The sequence below is a fragment of the Pan paniscus genome, chromosome X, assembly GCF_029289425.2.
Source record: "Pan paniscus chromosome X, NHGRI_mPanPan1-v2.0_pri, whole genome shotgun sequence".
In the NCBI taxonomy this organism is placed as follows: domain Eukaryota; kingdom Metazoa; phylum Chordata; class Mammalia; order Primates; family Hominidae; genus Pan; species Pan paniscus.
Genome location: NC_073272.2, coordinates 71,098,689 through 71,121,666, shown reverse-complemented (window position 1 = coordinate 71,121,666; position 22,978 = coordinate 71,098,689). Strand labels below are relative to the sequence as shown.

The following is a 22,978-nucleotide window of genomic DNA, read 5'->3' as shown; positions in this document are numbered from 1 at the left end:
ATATACATTTTTGAGAGCAGAACAGCCTTAGTTTTTCATTGGATTTTCACAGAGATCCATAACCATCTCCAAAAATCTAAAAATATCGTTCTACATTCTGGAGCAATCAGGAGCTTACTAAAAGTAGGATGATCAGCTATAGGTTTTGTAGCTTAGGAAGAAATGAGGAATCCAAGTAAAGAGACAAAGACAATAGAGCCTCTACAGGAATAGTAAAGTTGCTGAAGCTACTGTAGGGGGGCTGGGAAGAAGATTAAACAGAATTGAACTCCAATTCCCACTCCCTAAAGGGTTACTACACAGAAAACCAGAATTCAGTTATAAAGAATTTCTAGAATGACACCAAAATGAATGAAAGATAATCTGTGACTTGTCACTATAAGAATAAGCTACCCACTCATGAAAAGGAATGTTTTTTCTGAGTATATTTTGCTTTTTCTCTTCTTGTTAAATCATGGCTGAAGCAACTCTACATGTCACGTTGGAGAAACGTTATTTATTTATACTTTGCCTCATACCAAATAAGGAGCGGTAGGGTCTACAGAATCACATACAATTCTAATTCAAATGTCCTTAAATACAGATAATGCCAATGACAGCTTTGGAAAGTTGATATTCCACCAAGAAAATTCCTTTTCTGGTTTATAAGTTAATTTCCTTCTGTATGGTGATGTGAGAAGAAACGCAAGTCACAAGCTTCATGGTTCCAGTAAGGGGGGAAAGCAAGCATTATTGCTATTTTTTTTTTTTTGACACAGTGTCTCGCTCTGTCACCCAGGCTGGAGTACAGTGCCGCGATCTCTGCTCATTGCAACCCCCGTCTCCCAGGTTCAAGTACTTCTCCTGCCTCAGCCTCCCCAAGTAGCTGGAATTACAGGTGTGCACCACCACACCCATCTAATTTTTTAGCAGAGACAGAGTTTCATGATGTTGGCCAGGCTGGTCTCGAACTCCTGACCTCCAGTGATCTACCTGCCTCGGCCTCCCAAAGTGCTGGGATTACAGGCGTGAGCCACCACGCCCAACCTATTGCTGCTAACTTTCTGAAAAGATTCAGAGAAAAACACCAGTCAAGTTGGCAAGCACCCCTGGGCACCAAGGAGAAGAGGGGATTTGTGATCACTCCTAGGCTCATGTTTCCCTTGAGAACTCTTCCACAAATACTAAAAATAATTCCTCCCTAAGAAAATGAGTACTCTGTCAAAACAGCATAAATTATTATCTTGACAGTGGATGGTGTGAGGATATGCATTTGTTCCAATGTGAACCATTAAAATTAAAAAATAAAAGCTCAGAAGTAGAAAGTTTAAAAAAAAAGATCAGTGCCAGATATAAAAAGAAAAATCTGCATACTAAATTCCTAAAGAAATTAGAATTACTAAATGCAACTACACATAGTCCAGATCCCAAAGAGATGAGCTCTGACTTTGCAATTCTTAGATATTTATCTTCAAACTAGATCCAAAACAAGTGAAAATTAAAGAGAAGTGAATATAATCTTTCACAATATAGCTAGGCTCCTTACCTTATGTAGAATGAGGATCAAATGTAAATTAGGATGTTTAGTTTCCAAGATTAAGAGGTTCAGTCTCTTAAACCAGAGTAACATAATCTCACTCAGAATCTAAACTAGAAATTCAAGAAGGCAGAAACCATCCAGAGAGAACTGGGGTAATAAATCTCACTGGTCAAGGGCCTATTTGATGAAAAGCCCAAAGACTCTGAAAATGTTTTTTGTTTTCTCAAAAATGAAACACCATTCCATTTAGCAACTTAAAAATATATAAATGAACAGATAGCTTTGGCTAAAAATATATCCTCATTATCTCTACAACTAGAAAAATAAACACCTCAAAACACCTTTTCCTATATAGTAAAATTTATAATACTTCACACCAAACCTAATACTGGCTACTAATGGGATGGTAGGAAGGGAAGAACAAGATTTTTCCTTTTCACTTTATACAATTCTATGCTGTTTCATTTCTTCAATGAACATGTAATTTTTATAAAATTTTAAGTTATATACTTTAATTTTACAGGAATAATTTTTAAAGCATTGATTATTTCCAGCGTTAAAGAGGTTGTAGGGAAACAGATATTTTCCTTCACTGTTATTTTGACTACAAACAGGTATAGCCTTTTGGAACACAATTTCAAAATATCAAGATTTCCTACAGAAATTTTGCACAAGCACACATCAATAAAATATAAAATAGTGAACAACTAGGCCGGGCACAGTGGCTCACACCTGTAATCCCAGCACTTTGGGAGCCTGAGGCAGGTGGGTCACCTGAGGTCAGGAGTTCGGGACCAGCCTGGGAAACATGGGGAAACCCCATCTCTACTAAAAATACAAAAATTGGCCAGGCATGGTGACGCACACCTGTAATCCCAGTTACTTGGGAGGCTGAGGCACAAGAATCGCTTCAATCCGGGAGGCAGAGGTTACAGTGAGCCGAGATCATGCCACTACACTCCAACCTGGGTGACACAGACTTGGTCTCCAAAAAAAAAAAAAAAAATAGTGAACAACTGTCTGCAAGCCAGCATTATGGAAATACTTTAAATGCCTATCAATAGGAGAATGGTTAAATAAATTATGATACATACATCCATGCTAAGAAATAAGTTTAAAAGAATGTAGAAATCTATATGTACTAACATGAAAAGAGAATCAGTAAATATGTCAATTCTCTCCAAATTGATCTATGGGTTTTAACACAATTCTTACCCAAATCCCAGTAAGATGTTTTTGTACATATAGACAAGCCCCTTCTAAATTTAGTGGAATGGTAAAAGAACTAGAAAATAAAACAGTTTTGAAAAAGAGTGAGAGGAATCACTCTACCTGATAGTAAGACTTCTAGAAATAAGCCAACACACTCAACTGATTTTTGATAAAGGTGTACATACAGGGCAATTCAATGGAGGAAGGACAGTTTTTTCAATAAATGACGAAAAACTGGACATCCATAGGCAAAAAAAGTACTTCAACCTAAACTTCAAACTGTGCACAAAAAGTAATTAACAACGGATCATGGACTTAAGTGTAAAAGGCTACAACTGTAAAATTTTAGGAAAAAACATAAGAGAAAACCTTTGTGATCTGAACTGGGAGACTTTTTTTTTTTTTTTGAGATGAGTCTCACTCTGTCGTCCAGGTTGGAGTACAGTGGCGTGATCTCAACTCACTGCAACCTCCACCTCCCAGGTTCAACCAATTCTCGTGCCTCAGCCTCCTGAGTAGCTAGGATTACAAATGTGCACCACCACACCCACCTAATTTTTTTTTTGTATTTTTAGTAGAGACGGGTTTCACCATGTTGACCAGGCTGATCTCAAACTCCTGACCTGAAGCAACCCACCCGTCTCGCTCTGCCAACTTCTTAAAGAGATACAAACACTGGGCTGGGCGCAGTGGCTCATGCCTGTAATCCCAGCACATTGGGAGGCTGAGGCGGGCAGATCACGAGGTCAGGAGATTGAGACCATCCTGGCTATGGTGATCCCATCTCTACTAAAAATAGAAAAAATTAGCCGGGTGTGGTGGCGGGCAACTGTAGTCCCGGCTACTCAGGAGGCTGAGGCAGGAGAATGGCATGAACTCGGGAGGCGGAGCTGGCAGTGAGCTGTTCCAGCCTGGGCGACAGAGCAGAGACTCCTTGTCTCAAAAAAAGAAAAAAAAAGAGAGAGAGATACAAACACTGGCCACACCTGGGGACTCAAACACCTGTAATCCCAGGACTTCGCCTTGACCTCCTGGGTCAGCCTTGACCAAAGCCTTGACCTCCCGGGCTCAAGCAATCCTCCCATCTCAGCCTCCCGAGTAGCTGGGACTACGGGCATGCACACCCAAACACAAATTTTAAAAATTTTTTGTAGAGATGGGATCTCACTATATTGCGTAGGCTGGTCTCAAACTGCTGGGTTCAAGCAGTCTTCCCACCTTGGCCTCTGAAAGCACTGGGATTACAGGTGTGAGCCACTGTGCCTAGCCTGAAAGATACTATTAAGGGACTGAAAAAGTAAGGCACAGACTGGGGAGAAAATCTCTGCAAATCATATATGTAATAAAGGTCTTATACCTAGAATATATAAACAACCCTCAAAACCCATTAAGAAAACAGGCCGAGCGAGGTGGCTCACGACTGTAGTCCTAACACTTTGGGAGGCTGAGGAAGGCAGATCACTTGAGGTCAGAAGTTCGAGACCAGTCTGGCCAACATGGCAAAACCCCGTCTCTACTAAAAATACGAAAATTAGCCAGGCGTAATAGCAGGCACCTGTAATCCCGGCTACTTGGGAGGCTGAGGCAGGAAAATCACTCAAACCCGGGAGGCGAAGGTTACAGTGAGCCGAGATTGCGCCACTGTACTCCAGCCTGGGCGACAGAGCAAGACTCCGTCTCAAAAAGAAAACACAGGCTGGGCGTAGTGGGTCATGGCCTGTAATCTCAACACTTTGGGAGGCTGAGGCAGGCAGATCACTGGAATTCAGGCATTCGAAACCAGCCTGGCCAACATGGTGAAACCCCGTCTCTACTAAAAATACAAAAAAATTAGCTGGGCATTGGGGCGGACGCCTATAATCCCAGATTCTCAGGAGGCTGCAGCAGGAGAATCACTTGAACCTGGGAGGCAGAGACTGCAGTGAGCTGAGATCGCGCTCAGCCTGGGTGACAGTGTGAGACTCTGTCTCAAAAACAAAACAAAACAAAACAAACAAAAAAACACACAATTAAAACTAGGCCAAAGACAGGGCACTCAGGCAAGAGAAAGAAATAAAGGATATTCAATTAGGAAAAGAGGAAGTCAAATTGTCCCTGTTTGCAGATGACATGATTGTATATGTAAAAAACCCCATCATCTCAGCCCAAAATCTCCTTAAGCTGATAAGCAACTTCAGCAAAGTCTCAGGATATAAAAATCAATGTGCAAAAATCACAAGCATTCCTATACACCAATAACAGACCAACAGAGAGCCAAATCATGAGTGAATTCCCATTCACAATTACTACAAAGATAATAAAATACCTAGGAATCCAACTTACAAGGGATGTGAAGGACCTCTTCAAGGAGAACTACAAACCACTGCTCAACGAAATAAAAGAGGACACAAACAAATGGAAGAAGATTCCATGCTCATGGATAGGAAGAATCAATATCGTGAAAATGGCCATACTGCCCAAGGTAATTTACAGATTCAATGCCATCCCCATCAAGCTACCAATGACTTTCTTCACAGAATTGGAAAAAAACTACTTCGAAGTTCATATGGAACCAAAAAAGAGCCCACATTGCCAAGACAATCCTAAGCCAAGAGAACAAAGCTGGAGGCATCATGCTACCTGACCTCAAACTATAATACAAGGCTACAGTAACCAAAACAGCATGGTACTGGTACCAAAACAGATACAGACCAATGGAACAGAACAGAGGCCTCAGAAATAATACCACACATCTACAACCATTTGACCTTTGACAAACCTGACAAAAACAAGAAATGGGGAAAGGATTCCCTAATTTAATAAATGGTGCTGGGAAAACTGTCTAGCCGTATGTAGAAAGCTGAAACTGGATCCCTTCCTTACACCTTACACAAAAATTAATTCAAGATGGATTAAAGACTTAAATGTTAGACCTAAAACCATAAAAACCCTAGAAGAAAACCTAGGCAATACCATTCAGGACATAGGCATGGGCAAAGACTTCATGACTGAAACACCAAAACCAATGGCAACAAAAGCCAAAATTGACAAATGAGATCTAATTAAACTTAAGAGCTTCTGCACAGCAAAAGAAACTACCAGCAGAGTGAACAGGCAACCTACAGAATGGGAGAAAATTTTTGCAATCTACCCATCTGACAAAGAGCTAATATCCAGAATCTACAAAAAACTTACATTTACAAGAAAAAATCAAACAACCCCATCAAAAAGTGGGCAAATGATATGAACAGACACTTTCAAAAGAAGAAATTCATGCAGCCAACAGACACATGAAAAAATGCTCATCATCACTGGCCATCAGAGAAATGCAAATCAAAACCACAATGAGATACTATCTCATACCAGTTAGAATGGCAATCGTTAAGAAGTCAGGAAACAACAGGTGCTGGAAAGGATGTGGAGAAATAGGAACACTTTTACACTGTTGGTGGGAATGTAAACCAGTTCAATCATTGTGGAAGACAGTGTGGTGATTCCTCAAGGATCTAGAACTAGAAATACCATTTGACCCAGCCATCCCATTACTGGGTATATACTCAAAGGATTATAAATCATGCTGCTATAAAGACACATGCACACATATGTTTATTGCGGCACTATTCACAATAGCAAAGACTTGGAACCAACCCAAATGTCCATCAATGATAGACTGGATTAAGAAAATGTGGCACATATACACCATGGAATACTATGCAGCCATAAAAAAGGATGAGTTCATGTCCTTTGTAGGGACATGAATGAAGCTGGAAACCATCATTCTGAGCAAACTATCACAAGGACAGAAAACCAAACACTGCATGTTCTCACTCATAGGTGGGAATTGATCAATGAGAACACCTGGACACAAGGTGGGGAACATCACATACTGGGGCCTGTTGTGGGGTGGGGGGCTGGGGGAGGGATAGCATTAGGAGAAATATCTAATGTAAATGACAAGTTAATGGGTGCAGCACACCAACATGGCACATGTATATATATTTAACAAACCTGCACGTTGTGCACATGTACCCTAGAAAAAAAAAAGATACAAAATTATAGCTAGATAGGAGAAATCAGTTCTAGTGTTCTATAGCGCCGTAGAATGACTATAGTTAATAATAATACAATATATAGTTTCAAATAGCTAGAAGGATATTGCACATTCTCAACACAAAGAAATGATAAACATTTGAGATGGTGGACGTGCTAATTACCCTGATCTGATAACTATAAATTATATGTATGGAAATATAATTATGTGCCCTCAAGAATATGTACAATTGCTGTCAATTTAAAAAATTTAAAAACTGTATCATTGAATCCTTAAGACACTAAAGTTAATTTATTTATATAAGAAATTAAAAAAATTTCTTATGCTGTTTTTCAAAAATCATAGCTTTTATGACTTCATATAAATATATCTAAAATAACTATGATATGTTTTTGTAGTCTAATAAAATTTGCACTGAATTCCAAACAATAAAAATAAAAAATAAAAAATAAACTGGGCCAAAGAAATGAACAGTCACTTTACCAAAGAAAATATACAGATGGGGCTTGGCACCATGGCTTTGGGAGGCTGAGGTGGGAGGATCACTTGAAGCCAGGAGTTCGAGACCAACCTGGCCAACATCATGAAACCCTATCTCTATTAAAAATACAAAAATTAGCCGGGCATGATGTTGAGTGCCTGTAATCCCTGCTACTCAGGAGGCTGAGGCACAAGAATTGCTTGAACCCAGGAAGTGGAGGTTGCAGTGAGCAAAGATAACAAGAAGAAGAAGGAAGAAGGGAGAAAGAAGGAGAAAGAAGAAGGGAGGAGGAGAAGACACAGATGGCACATGAAAAGATGCCCAACATCATTAGCCATTAGAAAAACACAATGTATTTGAGGAAATAATTTTAAGACCGAGAGCAAGAAAATGTTTTTAATTTAAAAAAAGAAAAATGCCAAGTAAAATCACAATAGAAGAACAGCTAAAATTTTAAAAAGTGGTAACAGTGAATGCTGCAGAGAAACTGGATCACATACATTGCTGGTGGGAATGTAAAATGGTACAGACACTCCAAAAGTGTGGCACAATCTTTTTGTAGTTCATAAGCTTATGATGACCTAAGTGTGACATTGGGTTTTCACGTTCATGTGTGAGATGTGCCTCCCTCAAGCCTTATTACAATGCCAGTACATTTTTTTTCCACATCTGATGTGGAAAAAAAAAATGAAATAGTGCCGTGTCTTGTAAAACTAAACATATACCATTCTATTCTTGGGCATTTATCCCAAAGAAATGAAAAATTAAACTCATCCAAAACCCTGTCTATGATTGCTCACAGCAGCTTTACTCACAATGGCAAAATAGTGAAAATCTGAATGTCCTTCAATGAGTACATGTTTGAACAAACGCTGGTACAACCACACAATGGAACACTCAACAATTTAAAAAATGAACTACTGATACAACAATTTAGATGGACCTCAAGGGAATTATGCTTTGTGAAAAAAGTCAATCTCAAATGGTTACATATTATACTATTCCATTTATATAACATGCTCAAATGTCAAAACTATAGAGATGGAGAACGGATAAGTGGAACAGGAACAGTGGTGGGTGTGGTGGTGGGCGTGTGTGTGTGGGGGGTGCAGATACAAAGAACAGGGAGTTCCTTTATGGTAACAGTTCTAAGTCTTGATTGTGGTGGTGGTTACAGGAACATATATATGGCACGAAATTGCACACACTTATGCACAAATGAATAGATTTTTAAAATGGTGAAAACTAAGTTTTGTAATTTATTTAAAAGTAATGTACCAATATAAATTTCCTGGTTTTGATACTGAAGTACAGCTATGTAAGATATTGCCATTGAAGGAAGCTGAGTGAGAAGCCCACAGGACTCTGTACCATTTCTTGCAACTTCCTGAATCTATAATTATCTCAAAATAAAAAGGATCAGAATACATTCATGAGCAAAAAAGAGCAAATTACAGAATAAAACAAAAACTTGAAAACCTACATGTAATTTTCTTTTTGACTGCTCTTGCGGAACAGGGCTACCCTATAGGCAGTGTGCTGAGAGCAGCGTAATAAGTAAACACGTTTTGTCTAAGCATAGAAAAAAGTACCTAAGACTATAGACCAAGCTGTTATCTCCGGGGAAATGAAAATATGGGAGACAGGAGTGGGAGGGCAGGCAGAGGCTTTAACTTTTAATTTTATATATTTCTAGATTATTTGATCTTTTTATAAGAGATTTTGCTTTTTTGTTTTTTAAAAGGTCTACCTGACAGAAATGTAGATGATAGGTTAGAAGGAGATAAACGTAAAGGCTGGGACATTCACCAGGCGACTAGGCAAAATGTAATGTGAACTTTAGTGACATACTGGATGTTGGAACTTATTCAAAGTGAAGAATTAAAAAAAAGAGTTTCCTAGACGTAGCTACTGGGTAATGTTAATGCCCCATTAAACCCAGATTGGAAATTGTAAATGAGTGATTCAAGTAAAGGAGAGAGGGAGAAAGTTGGAATAAAGAAGGATAGGAGGAAACAATAATACATTCAGCTTGAGGTATGTTTTAAGTTCCATTGAGACATCCAAGAGGAAATGTTTGGCAAGTGGCTTTGTCTACAATAGAGTCATCAGGAAAGAGGTGGCAACTGAAGTTACAGGAATGGGCAGAACATTCAGCAAAGGAGATTAAAAAGGAATAGTTTAAGAGGTGGGAGGAAAATAAGGGCTTTTTTATTTTTGGAGTCTTGCTCTGTCACCCAGGCTGAAGTGCCGTGTCATGATCTTGGCTCACTGCAACCTCTGCCTCCCAGGTTAAAGTGATTCTCCTGCCTCAGCCTCCCAAGAACGCTGAGTGCATTCTCATACCACATGCCACCACGCCTGGCTAATTTTTTTGTATTTTTAGTGAAGACGGGGTTTCACCATGTTGGCCAGGCTGGTCTCGAACTCCTGACCTCAGGTGATCCACCCACCTCGGCCTCCCCCGGCCAGAGCTAAAAATTGTCATGGAAGCCAATCACAATACCGTTGTGAGGAAAGAATGGTCAATGATGTCAAATACTAGGGTGAGGTCAAGATAAGGACAGAAAAGTGCCCACTATATCTGATAATTATGTGATCCTGTTTACTTGGTAGACTGGACAGGGTGGAAGCCAGCTTAAAGCTAAGCGAGGCATTACTGGAAGACAAAGAAAATAGTGAGAGACGTTACATATTCATAAAAGAAGTCTGGCTGTCATAAAAAAGAATGAAACTCTGATACATGCTACAACATGGATGAACCTTGAAAACACGGTAAGTAAAACAAACCAGACACAAAAGGAAGAATATTGTATATAATGTATGATTTACTTATATGACATACCTAGAATAGGCAATTTCATAGAGATAGAAACTAGAATAGAGGTTACCAGGAGCTGGGAAGAAGGGGAGTTACCATGTAAGGGGTATAGAGTTTCTGTTTGGAATAATAAGAAAGTTCTGGAAATACACAGTGGTAATGGTTGCACTACACTGTGATTGAACTTAATGCCACTGATTTGTACACTTAAAAATAGTTAAAATGATGGCTGGGCATGATGGCTCATACCTGTAATCCCAGCACTTTGGAAGGCTGAGGGGAGGTGGATCACCTGAGGTCAGGAGTTTGAGACCAACCTGGCCAACATGGTGAAACCCCGTCTCTACTAAAAATACAAAAATTACCCGGGCGTGGTGGTGCACGCCTGTAATCCCAGCTACTCTGGAGGCTGAGGCAGGAGAAACGTTTGAATCCAGGAAGCGGAGGTTGCAGTAAGCCAAGATCGCGCCACTGCACTCCAGCCTAGGAAACAGAATGAGACTCCATCTCAAAAAAAAAAAAAAAAAAAAAAAAGTTAAAATGACAAATTCTTATATTATGTATATTTTACCATAATAAAAAAGTCTGTATGGAAAGAGAAAGAGACAAGATGGCAGCAAGAGACCCAAGCAGGATTGGGGGAAGTTTTTCTTCTCTTCAATGACATGAAGGACTTAACTTTCATATGGAAATATTTCTCTTTTTCTTTTTTTTTTTTTTTTTGGAGACAGAGTCTCATTCTGTCGCCCAGGCTGGGGTACAGTGGCACGATCTCAGCTCCAGGTGCGTGTCACCAGCACCAGTCCCGGCTAATTTTTGTATTTTTAGTAGAGATGGGGTTTCACCATGTTGGCCAGGCTGGTCTTGAACTCCTGGCCTCAAGTGATCCACCCGCCTCGGCCTCCCAAAGTGCTGGGATTACTGTTGTGAGCCACCAAGCCTGGTCAGAAATACTTATACCTTGGGTCCCAATCACTGATGGAAAAAAAAGACCCTTATTATTCATGAGTGGCCAAACTTACAGAGTAGTACCCTCATAACAAAGACTTAGAAACTAGTATTATGGAAATACTTTAAGCATTATATTTAACCTATGAACAATACTGAATCATCTATTCATATTCTTCAAATTGAAACCTTTAGACTTAATAACCAGTTAGGAAAAAAGAGCACAAGCACAATGGCAGCAAAGCTTTTAAATTTTATATTGAATATCGACAATGAAAAATAAATAAACAAAATAAAAACTTTTAAATTACCTAGGAATAAACTCGACAATGAGAAATTCAAAAGCAACAAAAACTATCAAATTAAATAAATTAAACAAAACATGCCTAGAAACTGTATGAAGAAAACTAGAAGCCATTATTGGGGGACATAAAAGAAAATGTGAATAAATGAAGAAACATAAGCTCCCAGGTGGAAAAATGGAGAATTATAAAGATATACAGTTTCTCCAAATTAATCTATAAATTAAATAAGGTCTCAATCATGTTTATTTATTCGAGGACAAGGTAGAATCTAACAAAAATGACCTTAGAGTTTATTTAGGATAATTAGGCAAGCACAGTCAAGGAATTTAAAATTTTAAAGCCTTTGTGATAAAACAATTATCTGGTGATAATAGCACCAGACTAGACAAATAGATCAATGAAGCAGAATAGAAAGCTCTCAAATAGGTTCAAGAATATATAAGAATTTAGTATATTATAAAGGTAGCATTTTGGCCAGGTGCATTGGCTTATGCCTGTAATCCCAGCACTTAAGGAGGCTGAGGCAGGTGGACCATTTGAGCCCAGGAGTCCGAGACCAGCCTGGGCAACATGGTGAAACCCCATCTCTACAAAAAAACACAAAAATTAGGCCAGGCGCGGTGGCTCATGCCTGTAAACACTTTGGGAGGCTGAGGCAGGCGGATCACGAGGTCAGGAGATAGAGACCATCCTGGCTAACATGGTGAAACCCCGTCTCTACTAAAAATATAAAAAATTAGCTGGGCGTGGTGGCGGTCGCCTGTAGTCCCAGCTACTCGGGAGGCTGAGGCAGGAGAATGGCATGAAACTGGGAGGTGGAGCTTGCAGTGAGCCGAGATCGCGCCACTGCACTCCAGCCTGGGTGACAGAGCAAGATTCTGTCTCAAAAAAAAAAAAAAATTAGCCGGGCTTGGAGATGTGTGCCTGTAGTCCCAGCTTCTTGGGAGGCTGAGGTGGGAGGATAGCTTGAGCCCAGGAGGTGGAGGCTGCAATGACCCATGATCACACTACTGCACTCCAGCCTGGGCAACAGAGCAAGACCTTGTTTCAAAAAAAAAAAAAAAAAGGAGGTAGCATTTCAATTAGTAGGAAAGGTTAGACTGTTCCATAAATGGGACTTGGGCACTTTGGCTAGTCATTTGGGAAAGAAAGTTAAATATTTACCTTCTACTTAAGATTTTATTCTAAAAAGTAGATAAACATTTAGATATTTAAAATATTGTATGTATTAGAAGAAAATATGGTTTGCTATCTTGGGGGTAGGGAAGATCTTTTGAACAGTTATAATACCAAAAATAAGAATCATATAGGAAAAGACTGATAAATACAAATGTATGCATATGAAGTTTCCGTATGTCAGAAATACCATAAAACTAAACATTAAAAGACTTTCTGGGCATGATAGAATAAATGCTATTGGATTAGTCCTCCTACTATAACCAGAAAACTAGAAAAAAACAAATGAAACAACTGTTTTCAGACACTGAGCAACTAGTAGTATAAGATTGAGTGATCCTTGTAAGAAGGAAAGGGAAATGAAGTGAGCCCTACAATTGTCCCTGGCTTTCTGCTGAAGGCAAGCCAATTATAGCAGTCTTCCTGAGCTGTGGAGACATATTGGAGTCTGAGGAGGTTAAGACAGCTGGAAATTGCAAGGCACAACTGGAGAAGAGGGTGCTCCATAGAAAAATAACAAGATCTGCAAGGGTTCCCTTTAGTCTTTGGCTGAATAACTACTAAGCTGCACAGGAATAGGATGAGACTCCAGAATGTCAGGCAAAGGTCCTATAACCTGAACAACTATCAGAGCCCACAAAAGGTTGGGAGATACTCAAAAGCTGGGAACAAGGGGAGATTTCTCAGTTTTTCTTTGTAAATTTATATCTAGATTGTGGGGTCCAACTGAGCATTCTAAAACTTCGGGCTCTCAGGTTTCATGACACATGTTCTACCTATGTCCATCCCAAAGATGGCTTCTTACTGGAGTTGATTTTGGTTTTAAGAGCACTAGAGAAACTTGCTATGAAATCTTTGGGAAAGAGGAATCTCATCATGACTAGCTCAGCATCACCTATTGGTTCAGACTATGTAGCTCATTTCAATGAGATCAGGCACATTTAGGGTGATATAGCCACAGATTGTGTAGCTCATTTCAAATTTAACTAAACATTAAGTAGTAAGGCCTCTGCCAATTTTGTTAAGTCTGGCAAAAAGTTTGGGTTGTATTTTTCAGAAGGGACTTATCTGTATGACTCTCTCCTTTAACTGTTGCGGTCCTTTTGGGACTGGTGCAAATAACTCCAACCACTTAAAGTTGTGGGCTTTCCTGATTATTAATGTTCTTTTCAAATGCTATTTAAACATGAACAGAGGTTCTGAGACTGATCTAGTACTTACGAGGCAGCTGGAAGGTACAATGGCATAACTCTATAATTACCGTACAGTCCACTGTCATCACTTAAGGACAAGACTAATTCCTCTGATACATGCCGTTTATGTCCAGATGTGTTTTATATGGAGTGTTACTTATCTTCTGGTTTTTGCCTAATGACCCTAATCTTAGTGCTAAGTATTCTGGCTATATACAATATAGTTCACGGGCTAAATATGTGACTAATAAAGGGTAAGTCAAAGAAGTCAGTGTAAAATGTTATAGAAATATGCTCATATGCAGTATATTATGTGTGAAGGATCTGAATATACAGAGTCAAAATAATGTTAACTAGAGATATCATTCTACTAATTTAGATTAACTTTAATACTAACAAAATTTTACAAAATAAAAATTTTAAAGTAGAGAATAAAGTCCACATGGACTTTGTTACTATTTTTATTTTTTGTTTTTTGAGACAGGCTCAGCAACAGGCACACACTGCCATGCCCAGCTAATTTAAAAAAATTTTTTTAGAGACAGGGTCTCTTGCCAGGGCTGATCTTGAACTTCTGGCCTCAAGAGATCCTCCTGCCTTGGCCTCCCAAAGCATTAGGATTACAGGAGTGAGCCGCTGCACCCAGCCTGGACTTTGTTACTATTAATTAAAAACAGAGGCAGGATCATATTTGGCTGAACCAACAACGTTTTAAACAGAAATATTATTTCGTGTATATCGCCTGATAGTAGGAAATATTTCATGTGCCTTTCACTCCTCAATGTCTTTATGGTGTCTTTCTAGATGTCACCATTTCATATCACATGGCACCACTAACCCTTATAACCCTATTCAGAAGTTTCCTATTCTCTCATCCACTGGTTAAGGAGGGGGGAAAGTCAGCCTTCTAGGCTGTCCACTGCTACTACCCAGACATTATTTACTTCTTCTTGGGGAGAAAAAAAAAATCTCTCCTACTCTAAGGCCTGTTTTTTACTATGCCAGAGGTTGAAGACTTGGAGCCAGATTTGGCCTGCAGATAGATGTTTTTATTTGGCCAAAGGAGTAAAAAAATATTTAAACTCTTTGCAAATACGTAAAAATTTGAGAAATCACATAAAAAGTCCAGATTTTCAGCTTCTCTTGAAAAATTCAGTTATCTAGCAACACTGGATACTCATTTCCTTAGGACAACAATCAGAAGAAGGACATGCTGCTTTAGATGGAATATGCACTTTTCTAGTTTAGCACAATCCCACCTAGCCCACCTTAGTCATTTACATTACTTGCCTGGCCCCTGCAGGACACTTGAGTTTGAAATCTGTGTTCTTCACCTTTAGTCACCATTATTAACTGATTCTCATTCACAAAGACTTATGCACCTGGCACAATCATTCTCTCGGCTCCAAATCTCTCCCATCATAGTGAGTTACTTTATTGTTCACATGTACAACCTATCCAAATCCCTGCAAATCTTTGTGCCAATAGTTTGCACCTTTGCTCCAGCCAAACACATCCATGGCTATACCCAGAATGCTATCTACTGAAAACTGCTTCACCTCTGGAACTTTCAACTCCAAATATTCTACTTTCTTATCACAGCCTTGTATCTGTCCAGTTTTTTCATTCTCTTTCTCTTACTTCAAGAAAACTGCCAGGCCCATTAATTTCTATCTCTCAACATATTAAGCCTCTCCTGGCATTACTTTAATGTATAATCAGCCCCATGTTTTAAAAACTAAGGTAATGCAGAAGAATATACCAAACTAAGCTATGGGATCATTGTTGTATAACTTCCTGAATCAGCAATTTTACTTGAAGATTGGAGAGGGGATATAAAGTAATTTGGTAAGAAATTTGAAGCAAGTTAAAGTACAGATAAGCCTAACGGAAAATTTGCACACATTTTTAAGATAAAACACAAATTGCCAAAGAAATTTCAAGCTTTTGTGGAGCTGCTCTGAGATATTCCCCCAAACTGGAGACTATAAAGTCACAATCCTCTGCAATAAAGCATCACTAAAGAGTGACAAGGTTTGAGATGCCCGAACTTCAATAATTTTTTTTTTTGCTAATACTCTCAATTCCCAATCTTTCTAGCACATCCACAAAACAAAATCTCAATCCTGAATCAATTTTATCACCTGCCTTCTCAGTTTCCTAACTTGATTTGATGAGCACTGACAAAAATTACAGAACTGTGCCAACTGATACTGCCAAAAAAAAAAAAGTCTCCATCTTCAGCTGGACCTTCAAAAGTTGCTCAACAGCGTTCTTCTGAAATGTCCCTAATCAGCTCCTTTTCCAATTTCCCACAAAAATAATTCGCTTATTGATATTTTTCTTCAAATTCCTTCTCCCACTTTAATCTCAGCAAAAAAATATGCTGTTTCCTACTTTACAGAGAAATAAGATGTTAAAACTTTCTCAATGTCTATCTTCCCACCTCCATAGGCATTTCATATCCTTAATTTTCTTCTCTTTGACCTATACGAAGTTCTCCTCTGCCCAACTGCCTTCATCCCCTCAACATATTGTCTACTTCCTTCCTCCCTTCACAATCAACTCTCAATCTCTACTTTCTTACTTCCCATTCATTCATAACCCCTACAGTCTGGCTTTTTATCCTACCACTTCAATAACCATCCTCTAATAACTTCTAATAACCATCCTCTTTGGTCTTCTCTCTAACACCTGACCTGTTGGTAATTTTCCCTCTTTGAAGTCCTCTTCTCTTGGTTTGCAGTATATTATTCTCTCCTAGTTTTTCTTCTTTCATTCTGGCCACTCCTTCGTTTTTTTTTTGTTTTTTTTTTTTGAGACGGAGTCTCACTCTGTCACCAGACTGGAGTACAGCGGTGCAATCTCGGCTCACTGCAACCTCCACCTCCCGGGTTCAAGTGATTCTCCTGCCTCAGCCTCCGGAGTAGCTGGGACTACCGGTGCATGCCACCATGCCCAGCTAATTTTTTGTATTTTTAATAGAGGCAGCGTTTCACTATGTTGGCCAGGATGGTCTCGATCTCTTGACCTCATGATCCACCAGCCTCGGCCTCCCAAAGTGCTGGGATTACAGGCGTGAGCCACCATCCCAGGCCTCACCTGTTATCTTAAATATTGGAATTTGTCAGGTCTATTCTTATCCCACATCCTCTAAACAGTGACTCTTATGTTTTTTGGGGTCACACACTTTGACAATCTGATAAAATCTATGGTCTTTCTACTCAGTAAAATATACAATCATATTTTACATACAACATCAGAGGGTTCAAGGAATGTACCCTACTCCCTATTTGAGCTCATCTACTTATATTTTTATATGCTGATAATCTGAAAAGTAACCATATTTATAGTATAAATTCTCTTCTGAGGCCAGGTGCAAAAGCTCACGCCTATAATCCCAGCACTTTGAGAGGCCGAGGGAGGTGGAGCATTTGAGGTCAGGAGTTTGAGACCAGCCTGGCCAACACGGTGAAACCCCGTCTCTGCTAAAAATACAAAAATTAGCTGGGTGTGGTGACATGTGCCTGTAATCCCAGCTACTTGGGAGGCTGAGGCAGGCAAATCACTTGAACCTGGGCGGCGAAGGTTGCCATGGGCTGAGATCGCACCACTGCACTCCAGCCTGGGCAACAGAGCAAGACCCTGTCTCAAAAAAAAAAAAAAAAATTCTTCTGAGCTATGGACCTGTACACAGCTAACTACCTATTAGAAGTCTTCACTTAGATGTCCCACCCCAATACAACATAGCAAGTTGAACTCTGCTATCTTTTCTCCAAACCACTCTTCCTGTATTTCCCATATTAGTCAATGGCATCACCTGTTGCCCAAGTCAGAATTTTGGAGGTCATTTGATTTATTCATCCTTCCAAAAACGGAAATTTCTCTTAATTTCAAAAGTACTATGTGCTCACTAAAAAATTCAAATACCTAAGTACAAACAAGTCTAAAGTAAAAACTATTCTCCATTTCTCCCTTTGGTAATTCAATTCCATGGCAACAACTGAGCTAAATAGTGACTGACTCCTAGATGGGATACGTGCTCACCAGTTCATTGGCCCCCACAACATAGCCCATTTCACTCATTTATATTACCTGTCCATAGAATCCAAATTTGTGACCCCCTTTTTAAAATACTGTTGAGTAATATGGTTCTCAATAATGCAATTTGAATATCTTTTCATATGAGCATATACAGATACACCTAATTTGTTAGCTAAGTCTACCATTTTGATAGCTTAGCAGTATTTCATCATATAGATGTGTTTTTTTTTTTTTGTGAGACGGAGTCTCGCTCTGTTGCCCAGGCTGGAGTGCAGTAGCACGATCTCGGCTCACAGCAAGCTCGGCCTCCCGGGTTCCTCCCATCATTCTCCTGCCTCAGCCTCCCGAGTAGCTGGGACTACAGGTGCTCGCCACCACGCCCGGCTAATTTTTTATATTTTTAGTAGAGACGGGGTTTCACCTGTGTTAGCCAGGATGCTCTCAATCTCCTGACCTCGTGATCCGCCCACCTCAGCCTCCCAAAGTGCTGGGATTACAGGCGTGAGCCACCGTGCCCGGCCTAGATGTGCCATTTTTTAAACAATTTCCTATTGTTGGATATTTAGAATGCTCCATGTTTTTGCAATTACAAGCAATGCTGCAAAGAACATTTGTACATGTACCTTTATAAACTTGTGTGGAGTAGTCCCTAGAAGTGAAGTTTCTTAGCCAATGGAAATGAACATTTATAGTCCTCTAAAACGTTTGTACTAATTTATGTTTCCACCAAGAGCATGAGTGCTTGATACCACCTTAAAATCTCTATCCTTTACCCGTGCCCCCAACTTCTAACCATTTATGAAATATCAATTCTACCTCCTAAGTATCTCTACACCCCATCTTCATTTTTTTACTCTTATTGATACTGACCTTAGTTCAGGCCGTCAGTATTTTTAACTGGGAATGCTGTCAATAGTTTCTTTACTGGTCTCTATCTTATTCTCCTCCTCCAATCCATTCTTCAGATGGGTTTCAGAATGATACATTCAGGTACTAATACCTGATATGTCCCTTTCTCCTTCTAAAGGTTTGGTGTAACATACTAGGCGTTTCATGATTTGGCCCCTCTACCTTTAAAATCTCGTATCTCACTACCAAACGTAATTCCACCATGCATCCTAGTCATATTTAACTACCAGCACTTCCCTATCCAAGGCACCTTCATCTACTTTTGCATTTGTGCTATCTGCCAGGAACTTCTCCCCCACCATTTTCCACTTGACTATTTCCTTGGCACAGTAGGTGCTCAATAAGTAGTTATTATCATCATCATTCTTCAAAACTCAGTTCAAAAGTCACTTCTTCTTAGGAGAGTTCCCTGCTTCCTTCTGCTTTTTTTTTTTTTGAGACAGAGTCTTGCTCTGTCGCCCAGGCTGGAGTGCAGTGACGCGATCTCAGCTCACTGCAAGCTCCGCCTCCCAGGTTCATCTCCTGCCTCAGCCTCCCGAGTAGCTGGGACTACAGGCGCCCGCCACCACGCCCGGCTAATTTTTTGTATTTTTAGTAGAGACGGGGTTTCACTGTGTCAGCCAGAATGGTTTCGATCTCCTGACCTTGTGATCCGCCCACCTCAGCCTCCCAAAGTGCTGGGATTACAGGCGTGAGCCACCGCGCCCGGCCTCCCTGCTTCCTATATGAGGAAAAACCACGGAAAACATATAAAAGATGAAAACAAAGACAATCCTAACCCCATGTCACAGAAATAACCCCTATTATCACTCTGGTGTGTTTCCTTCCAGCCTTTTTTGTACATATATACATCTTTTTTAAAAAAGCATGACTGAGATAAAATAAACATCTTTGTGCTCTGCTTTTCTCACTTAACATTGTGAGCATTTTTTGGTCATTAAGTTTTCCAAAAAAGAGCTTATTAGGTAAATCTGTACCTAATAATTAATTATACAGATGGCACTATAACATCATCCCCTTTATGTCAACTATTCAGGTTAAATAAATCCTTGCTAATATAAGTAACAATATCATGAATACCTTTGACTACATCTCTGATTAGGATTATAATCTTACCACATGGTAAGTACTTACATGCACTATTTTATTTAATCCTCAAAACAACTCTCTTGAAGGGGGGTACTATTATTCTTATTTTACAGATAGGAGAAGCAGAGACTAAGTTATTTGCTCAAAGTCACATTGCTATTAAGTGGTGGGGCCAATGTTCAAATCCAAGTCTACTTGACAATAAAGTCTATTCACTCAACAATTTATTTTAGTCTCTCAATGTTGCCAAATAGCTTTCCAGAAATCTCACACAATTTTATACTGCCAACAGCAATACGTGAGAGCACCTGTCTCACTACCATTATGTCTACTAAAAAATTGAGTTGGCCAGGCGCAGTGGCTCACAAGGTCAGAAGTTCGAGACCAGCCTGGCCAAGATGGTGAAACCCCATCTCTACTAAAAATACAAAAATTAGCCAGGCACGGTGGTGGGAGCCTGTAATCTCAGCTACTCGGGAGGCTGAGGCAGGAGAATTGCTTGAACCCGGGAGGCAGAGGGTGCAGTGAGCCAAGATCGCGCCACTGCACTCTAGCCTGGGTGACAGAGCAAGACTCCATCTCAGAAAAAAAAAAAAAAAAAAAAAAAAAAAAAAATTGAGCTAATCTAATAGGTTAAAAAAAAAAAAGTATCTCTTTCTTTCAATTGATTTTTTTTTTTTTTCTTCCTTCTTAGACTAAGTCTCACTCTATCACCCAGGCTGGAGTGCAGTGGCACTATCTCGGCTCACCACAACCTCTACCTCCCAGGTTCAAGCAATTCTCATGCCTCAGCCTCCTGAGTAGCTGGGATTACAGGCACCCGCCTCCACGCCCGGCTAATTTTTGTATTTTTAGGAAAGATGGGATTCCACCATCTTGGCCAGGCTGATCTCAAACTGCTGACCTAAGGTGATCTATCTGCCTCAGCCTCCCAAAGTGCTGGGATTACAGGCATGAGCCACCATGCCTGGCCCAATTGCATTTCTTGGATTACTAGTGCAACAGAATATTTATTCATGTTTGTTAGCTATTTAATTTTTCTCTTTTGTGATTTGTCCATCTGCCCTCTGCTTACTTTTTTATTAGTATCTTCTGGGTTTTTCTTACTGTTTTACATAAGCTCCTTGTTAAGTCTGCCCTATGTCCTAAGTCAGCCATCACCAGGTCAAGTACCTTTCTGTAACACTCTTGCTTATCACTTGCTATACATAGTCTTTTTTAGACATCTGTGAGCTTACCAACACTTCCACTGCCAGAATTCTGGGTGATTAGGTGTTTTCATGAAACAATAATGGATAATTGACCCAACAAGGGACATTTCCACTCTCCAGTTTCCAATGTGTAATAAGCACAGCAAACTGAGAAAGTACATTCTTTCAACCCAAACCAGAATGAACAAAAATGAAAATCTCATCTCCTTAATGATATATGCATGTTCTAGTTACGTATAGTTCCCTGAACTTGCCCTGCTCTTTCATTCTTCCATGATATTGAACATTGTGTTCTCTGCCCAGAATGCTTATTTCTTCATCAGTCTTTCTGACTGTCCAATCCTTCACCTTTTCTCTCCAGTTCTCTGCCCCTTCTGACAAACTTAACAGCCGTACTACTTACTGCTAAAAATTACAGGAGAAAAGTCTTATAATCATGTGGATTCTTAATTGAGAACCTCAGTACGCCAGATAATTCTCTCAAATGTCCTTAGCTCCCTCTTCTATTTGTTTAAGGAATTATAAGAAATTGTTTCCCTGCTTCATTCCTTCAATGTTTTCCCATTTAGGATCAAGTACAAACTCAAGTATAGCACACAAAATCCTCTATGATTTGACTCTTGCCTGCCTCTCAAAACAGTTATTTACCAGTATGTACACTTGAACTGCAACCCCAACACTGTCTTTTTTTTTTTTTTTTTTTTTGAGATGGAGTTTCACTCTTGTTGCCCAGGCTGGAGTGCAATGGCGGCATCTCGGCTCCCTGCAACCTCCGCCTCCAGGGTACAAGCGATTCTCCTGCCTCAGCCTCCCGACTAGCTGGGATCACAGGCATGCACCACCATGCCCAGCTAATTTTGTACTTTTAGTAGAGACGGGGTTTCTCCATGTTGGTCAGCCTGGTCTCAAACTCCCGACTTCAGGTGATCCACCGGCCTCGGCCTCCCAAAGCGCTGGGATTACAGGCGTGAGCCACCACACCCAGCCTGTTTCTTAAACCTATCATGCAATTTCAGGCCTCTGTGCCTTTACATATTGCTGTTCTCTCTACCCTAGAACATTTTCTCCTCCACATTCTTTGCCAAGTAAACACCACTGATCTTTCAGAACTCAGCTTAAGAAAACTCTCTTCTGGATGGGTGTGGTGGCTCATGCCTGTAATCCTAACACTTTGGGAGGCCAAGATGGGAGGATGGCTTGAGCCCTGGAGTTCCAGACCAGACTGGGCAACACAGCAAGACCCCCATCTCTATTTACAAAAAAGAAAAAGAAAAAAGAAAACCCTCTTCCAGAAAGCTTCCTCTAACCCCACTTTTTTTTTTTTTTTCTGAAATGGGGTCTCACTATGTTGCCCAGGCTGGTCTTGCACTCCTGAGCTCAAATGATCCGCCCGCCTTGGCCTCCCAAGGTACTAGGATCACAGGTGTGAGCTACCGCACCCAGCCCCACTCTAATTTAGATATACTGTCCTGTGACACTCTGTGCATGCTTATAGTAATAAAATTTAAGTACTATAATTTTTCTTTTCTATTTCTCCAACTAAACTAACTTGGAGCAGAGACTGTATCTAATTTGATATTAGTAACATCTATCAGTGCCAGCACATGTAAGTACTCAATGTTTAAAAATTGAGTCATTAAAAACTGAACTATATTAGCTCGTTTATGAAGCCTTCCCTAACTCTCAGGTTATTCCTTGCTCTCGTCTGATGCAATCTGCACATACTTCTATTATAGCTCTTGTCAAGCTGCACTTTACTTATTTATTTTATTTATTTATAGAGACAGGGTCTTGCTGTTGCCCAGGATGTAGTGCAGGGGCGTGATCATAGCTCACTGCAGTCTTGAAATCCTGAATTCAAGTGATCCTCTTGCCTTAGCCTCCCAAATATCTAAGACTTCAGGCACTCACCACCACGCCTAGCTAAGCTTTTGTTTATAAGTTTTTTATACAGACAAGGAAGGTCTTGCTATGTGTGCCCAGGCTGGTCTCAAACTCCTGGCCTCAAGCAATCCTCCCACCTCAGCCTACCAAAGTGTT

General features: G+C 40.0%; 1 protein-coding gene and 1 pseudogene across 6 annotated transcripts in view; one reads left to right on the top strand and one right to left on the bottom strand.

The window, feature by feature from the left end:
- Positions 1-22,978, bottom strand: part of TAF1 (TATA-box binding protein associated factor 1) — a 99,906-nt gene that overhangs the window by 17,719 nt on the left and 59,209 nt on the right. The gene's annotated exons all lie outside the window — the stretch shown is intronic.
- Positions 7,793-7,917, top strand: LOC112438623 (small nucleolar RNA U13; annotated as a pseudogene).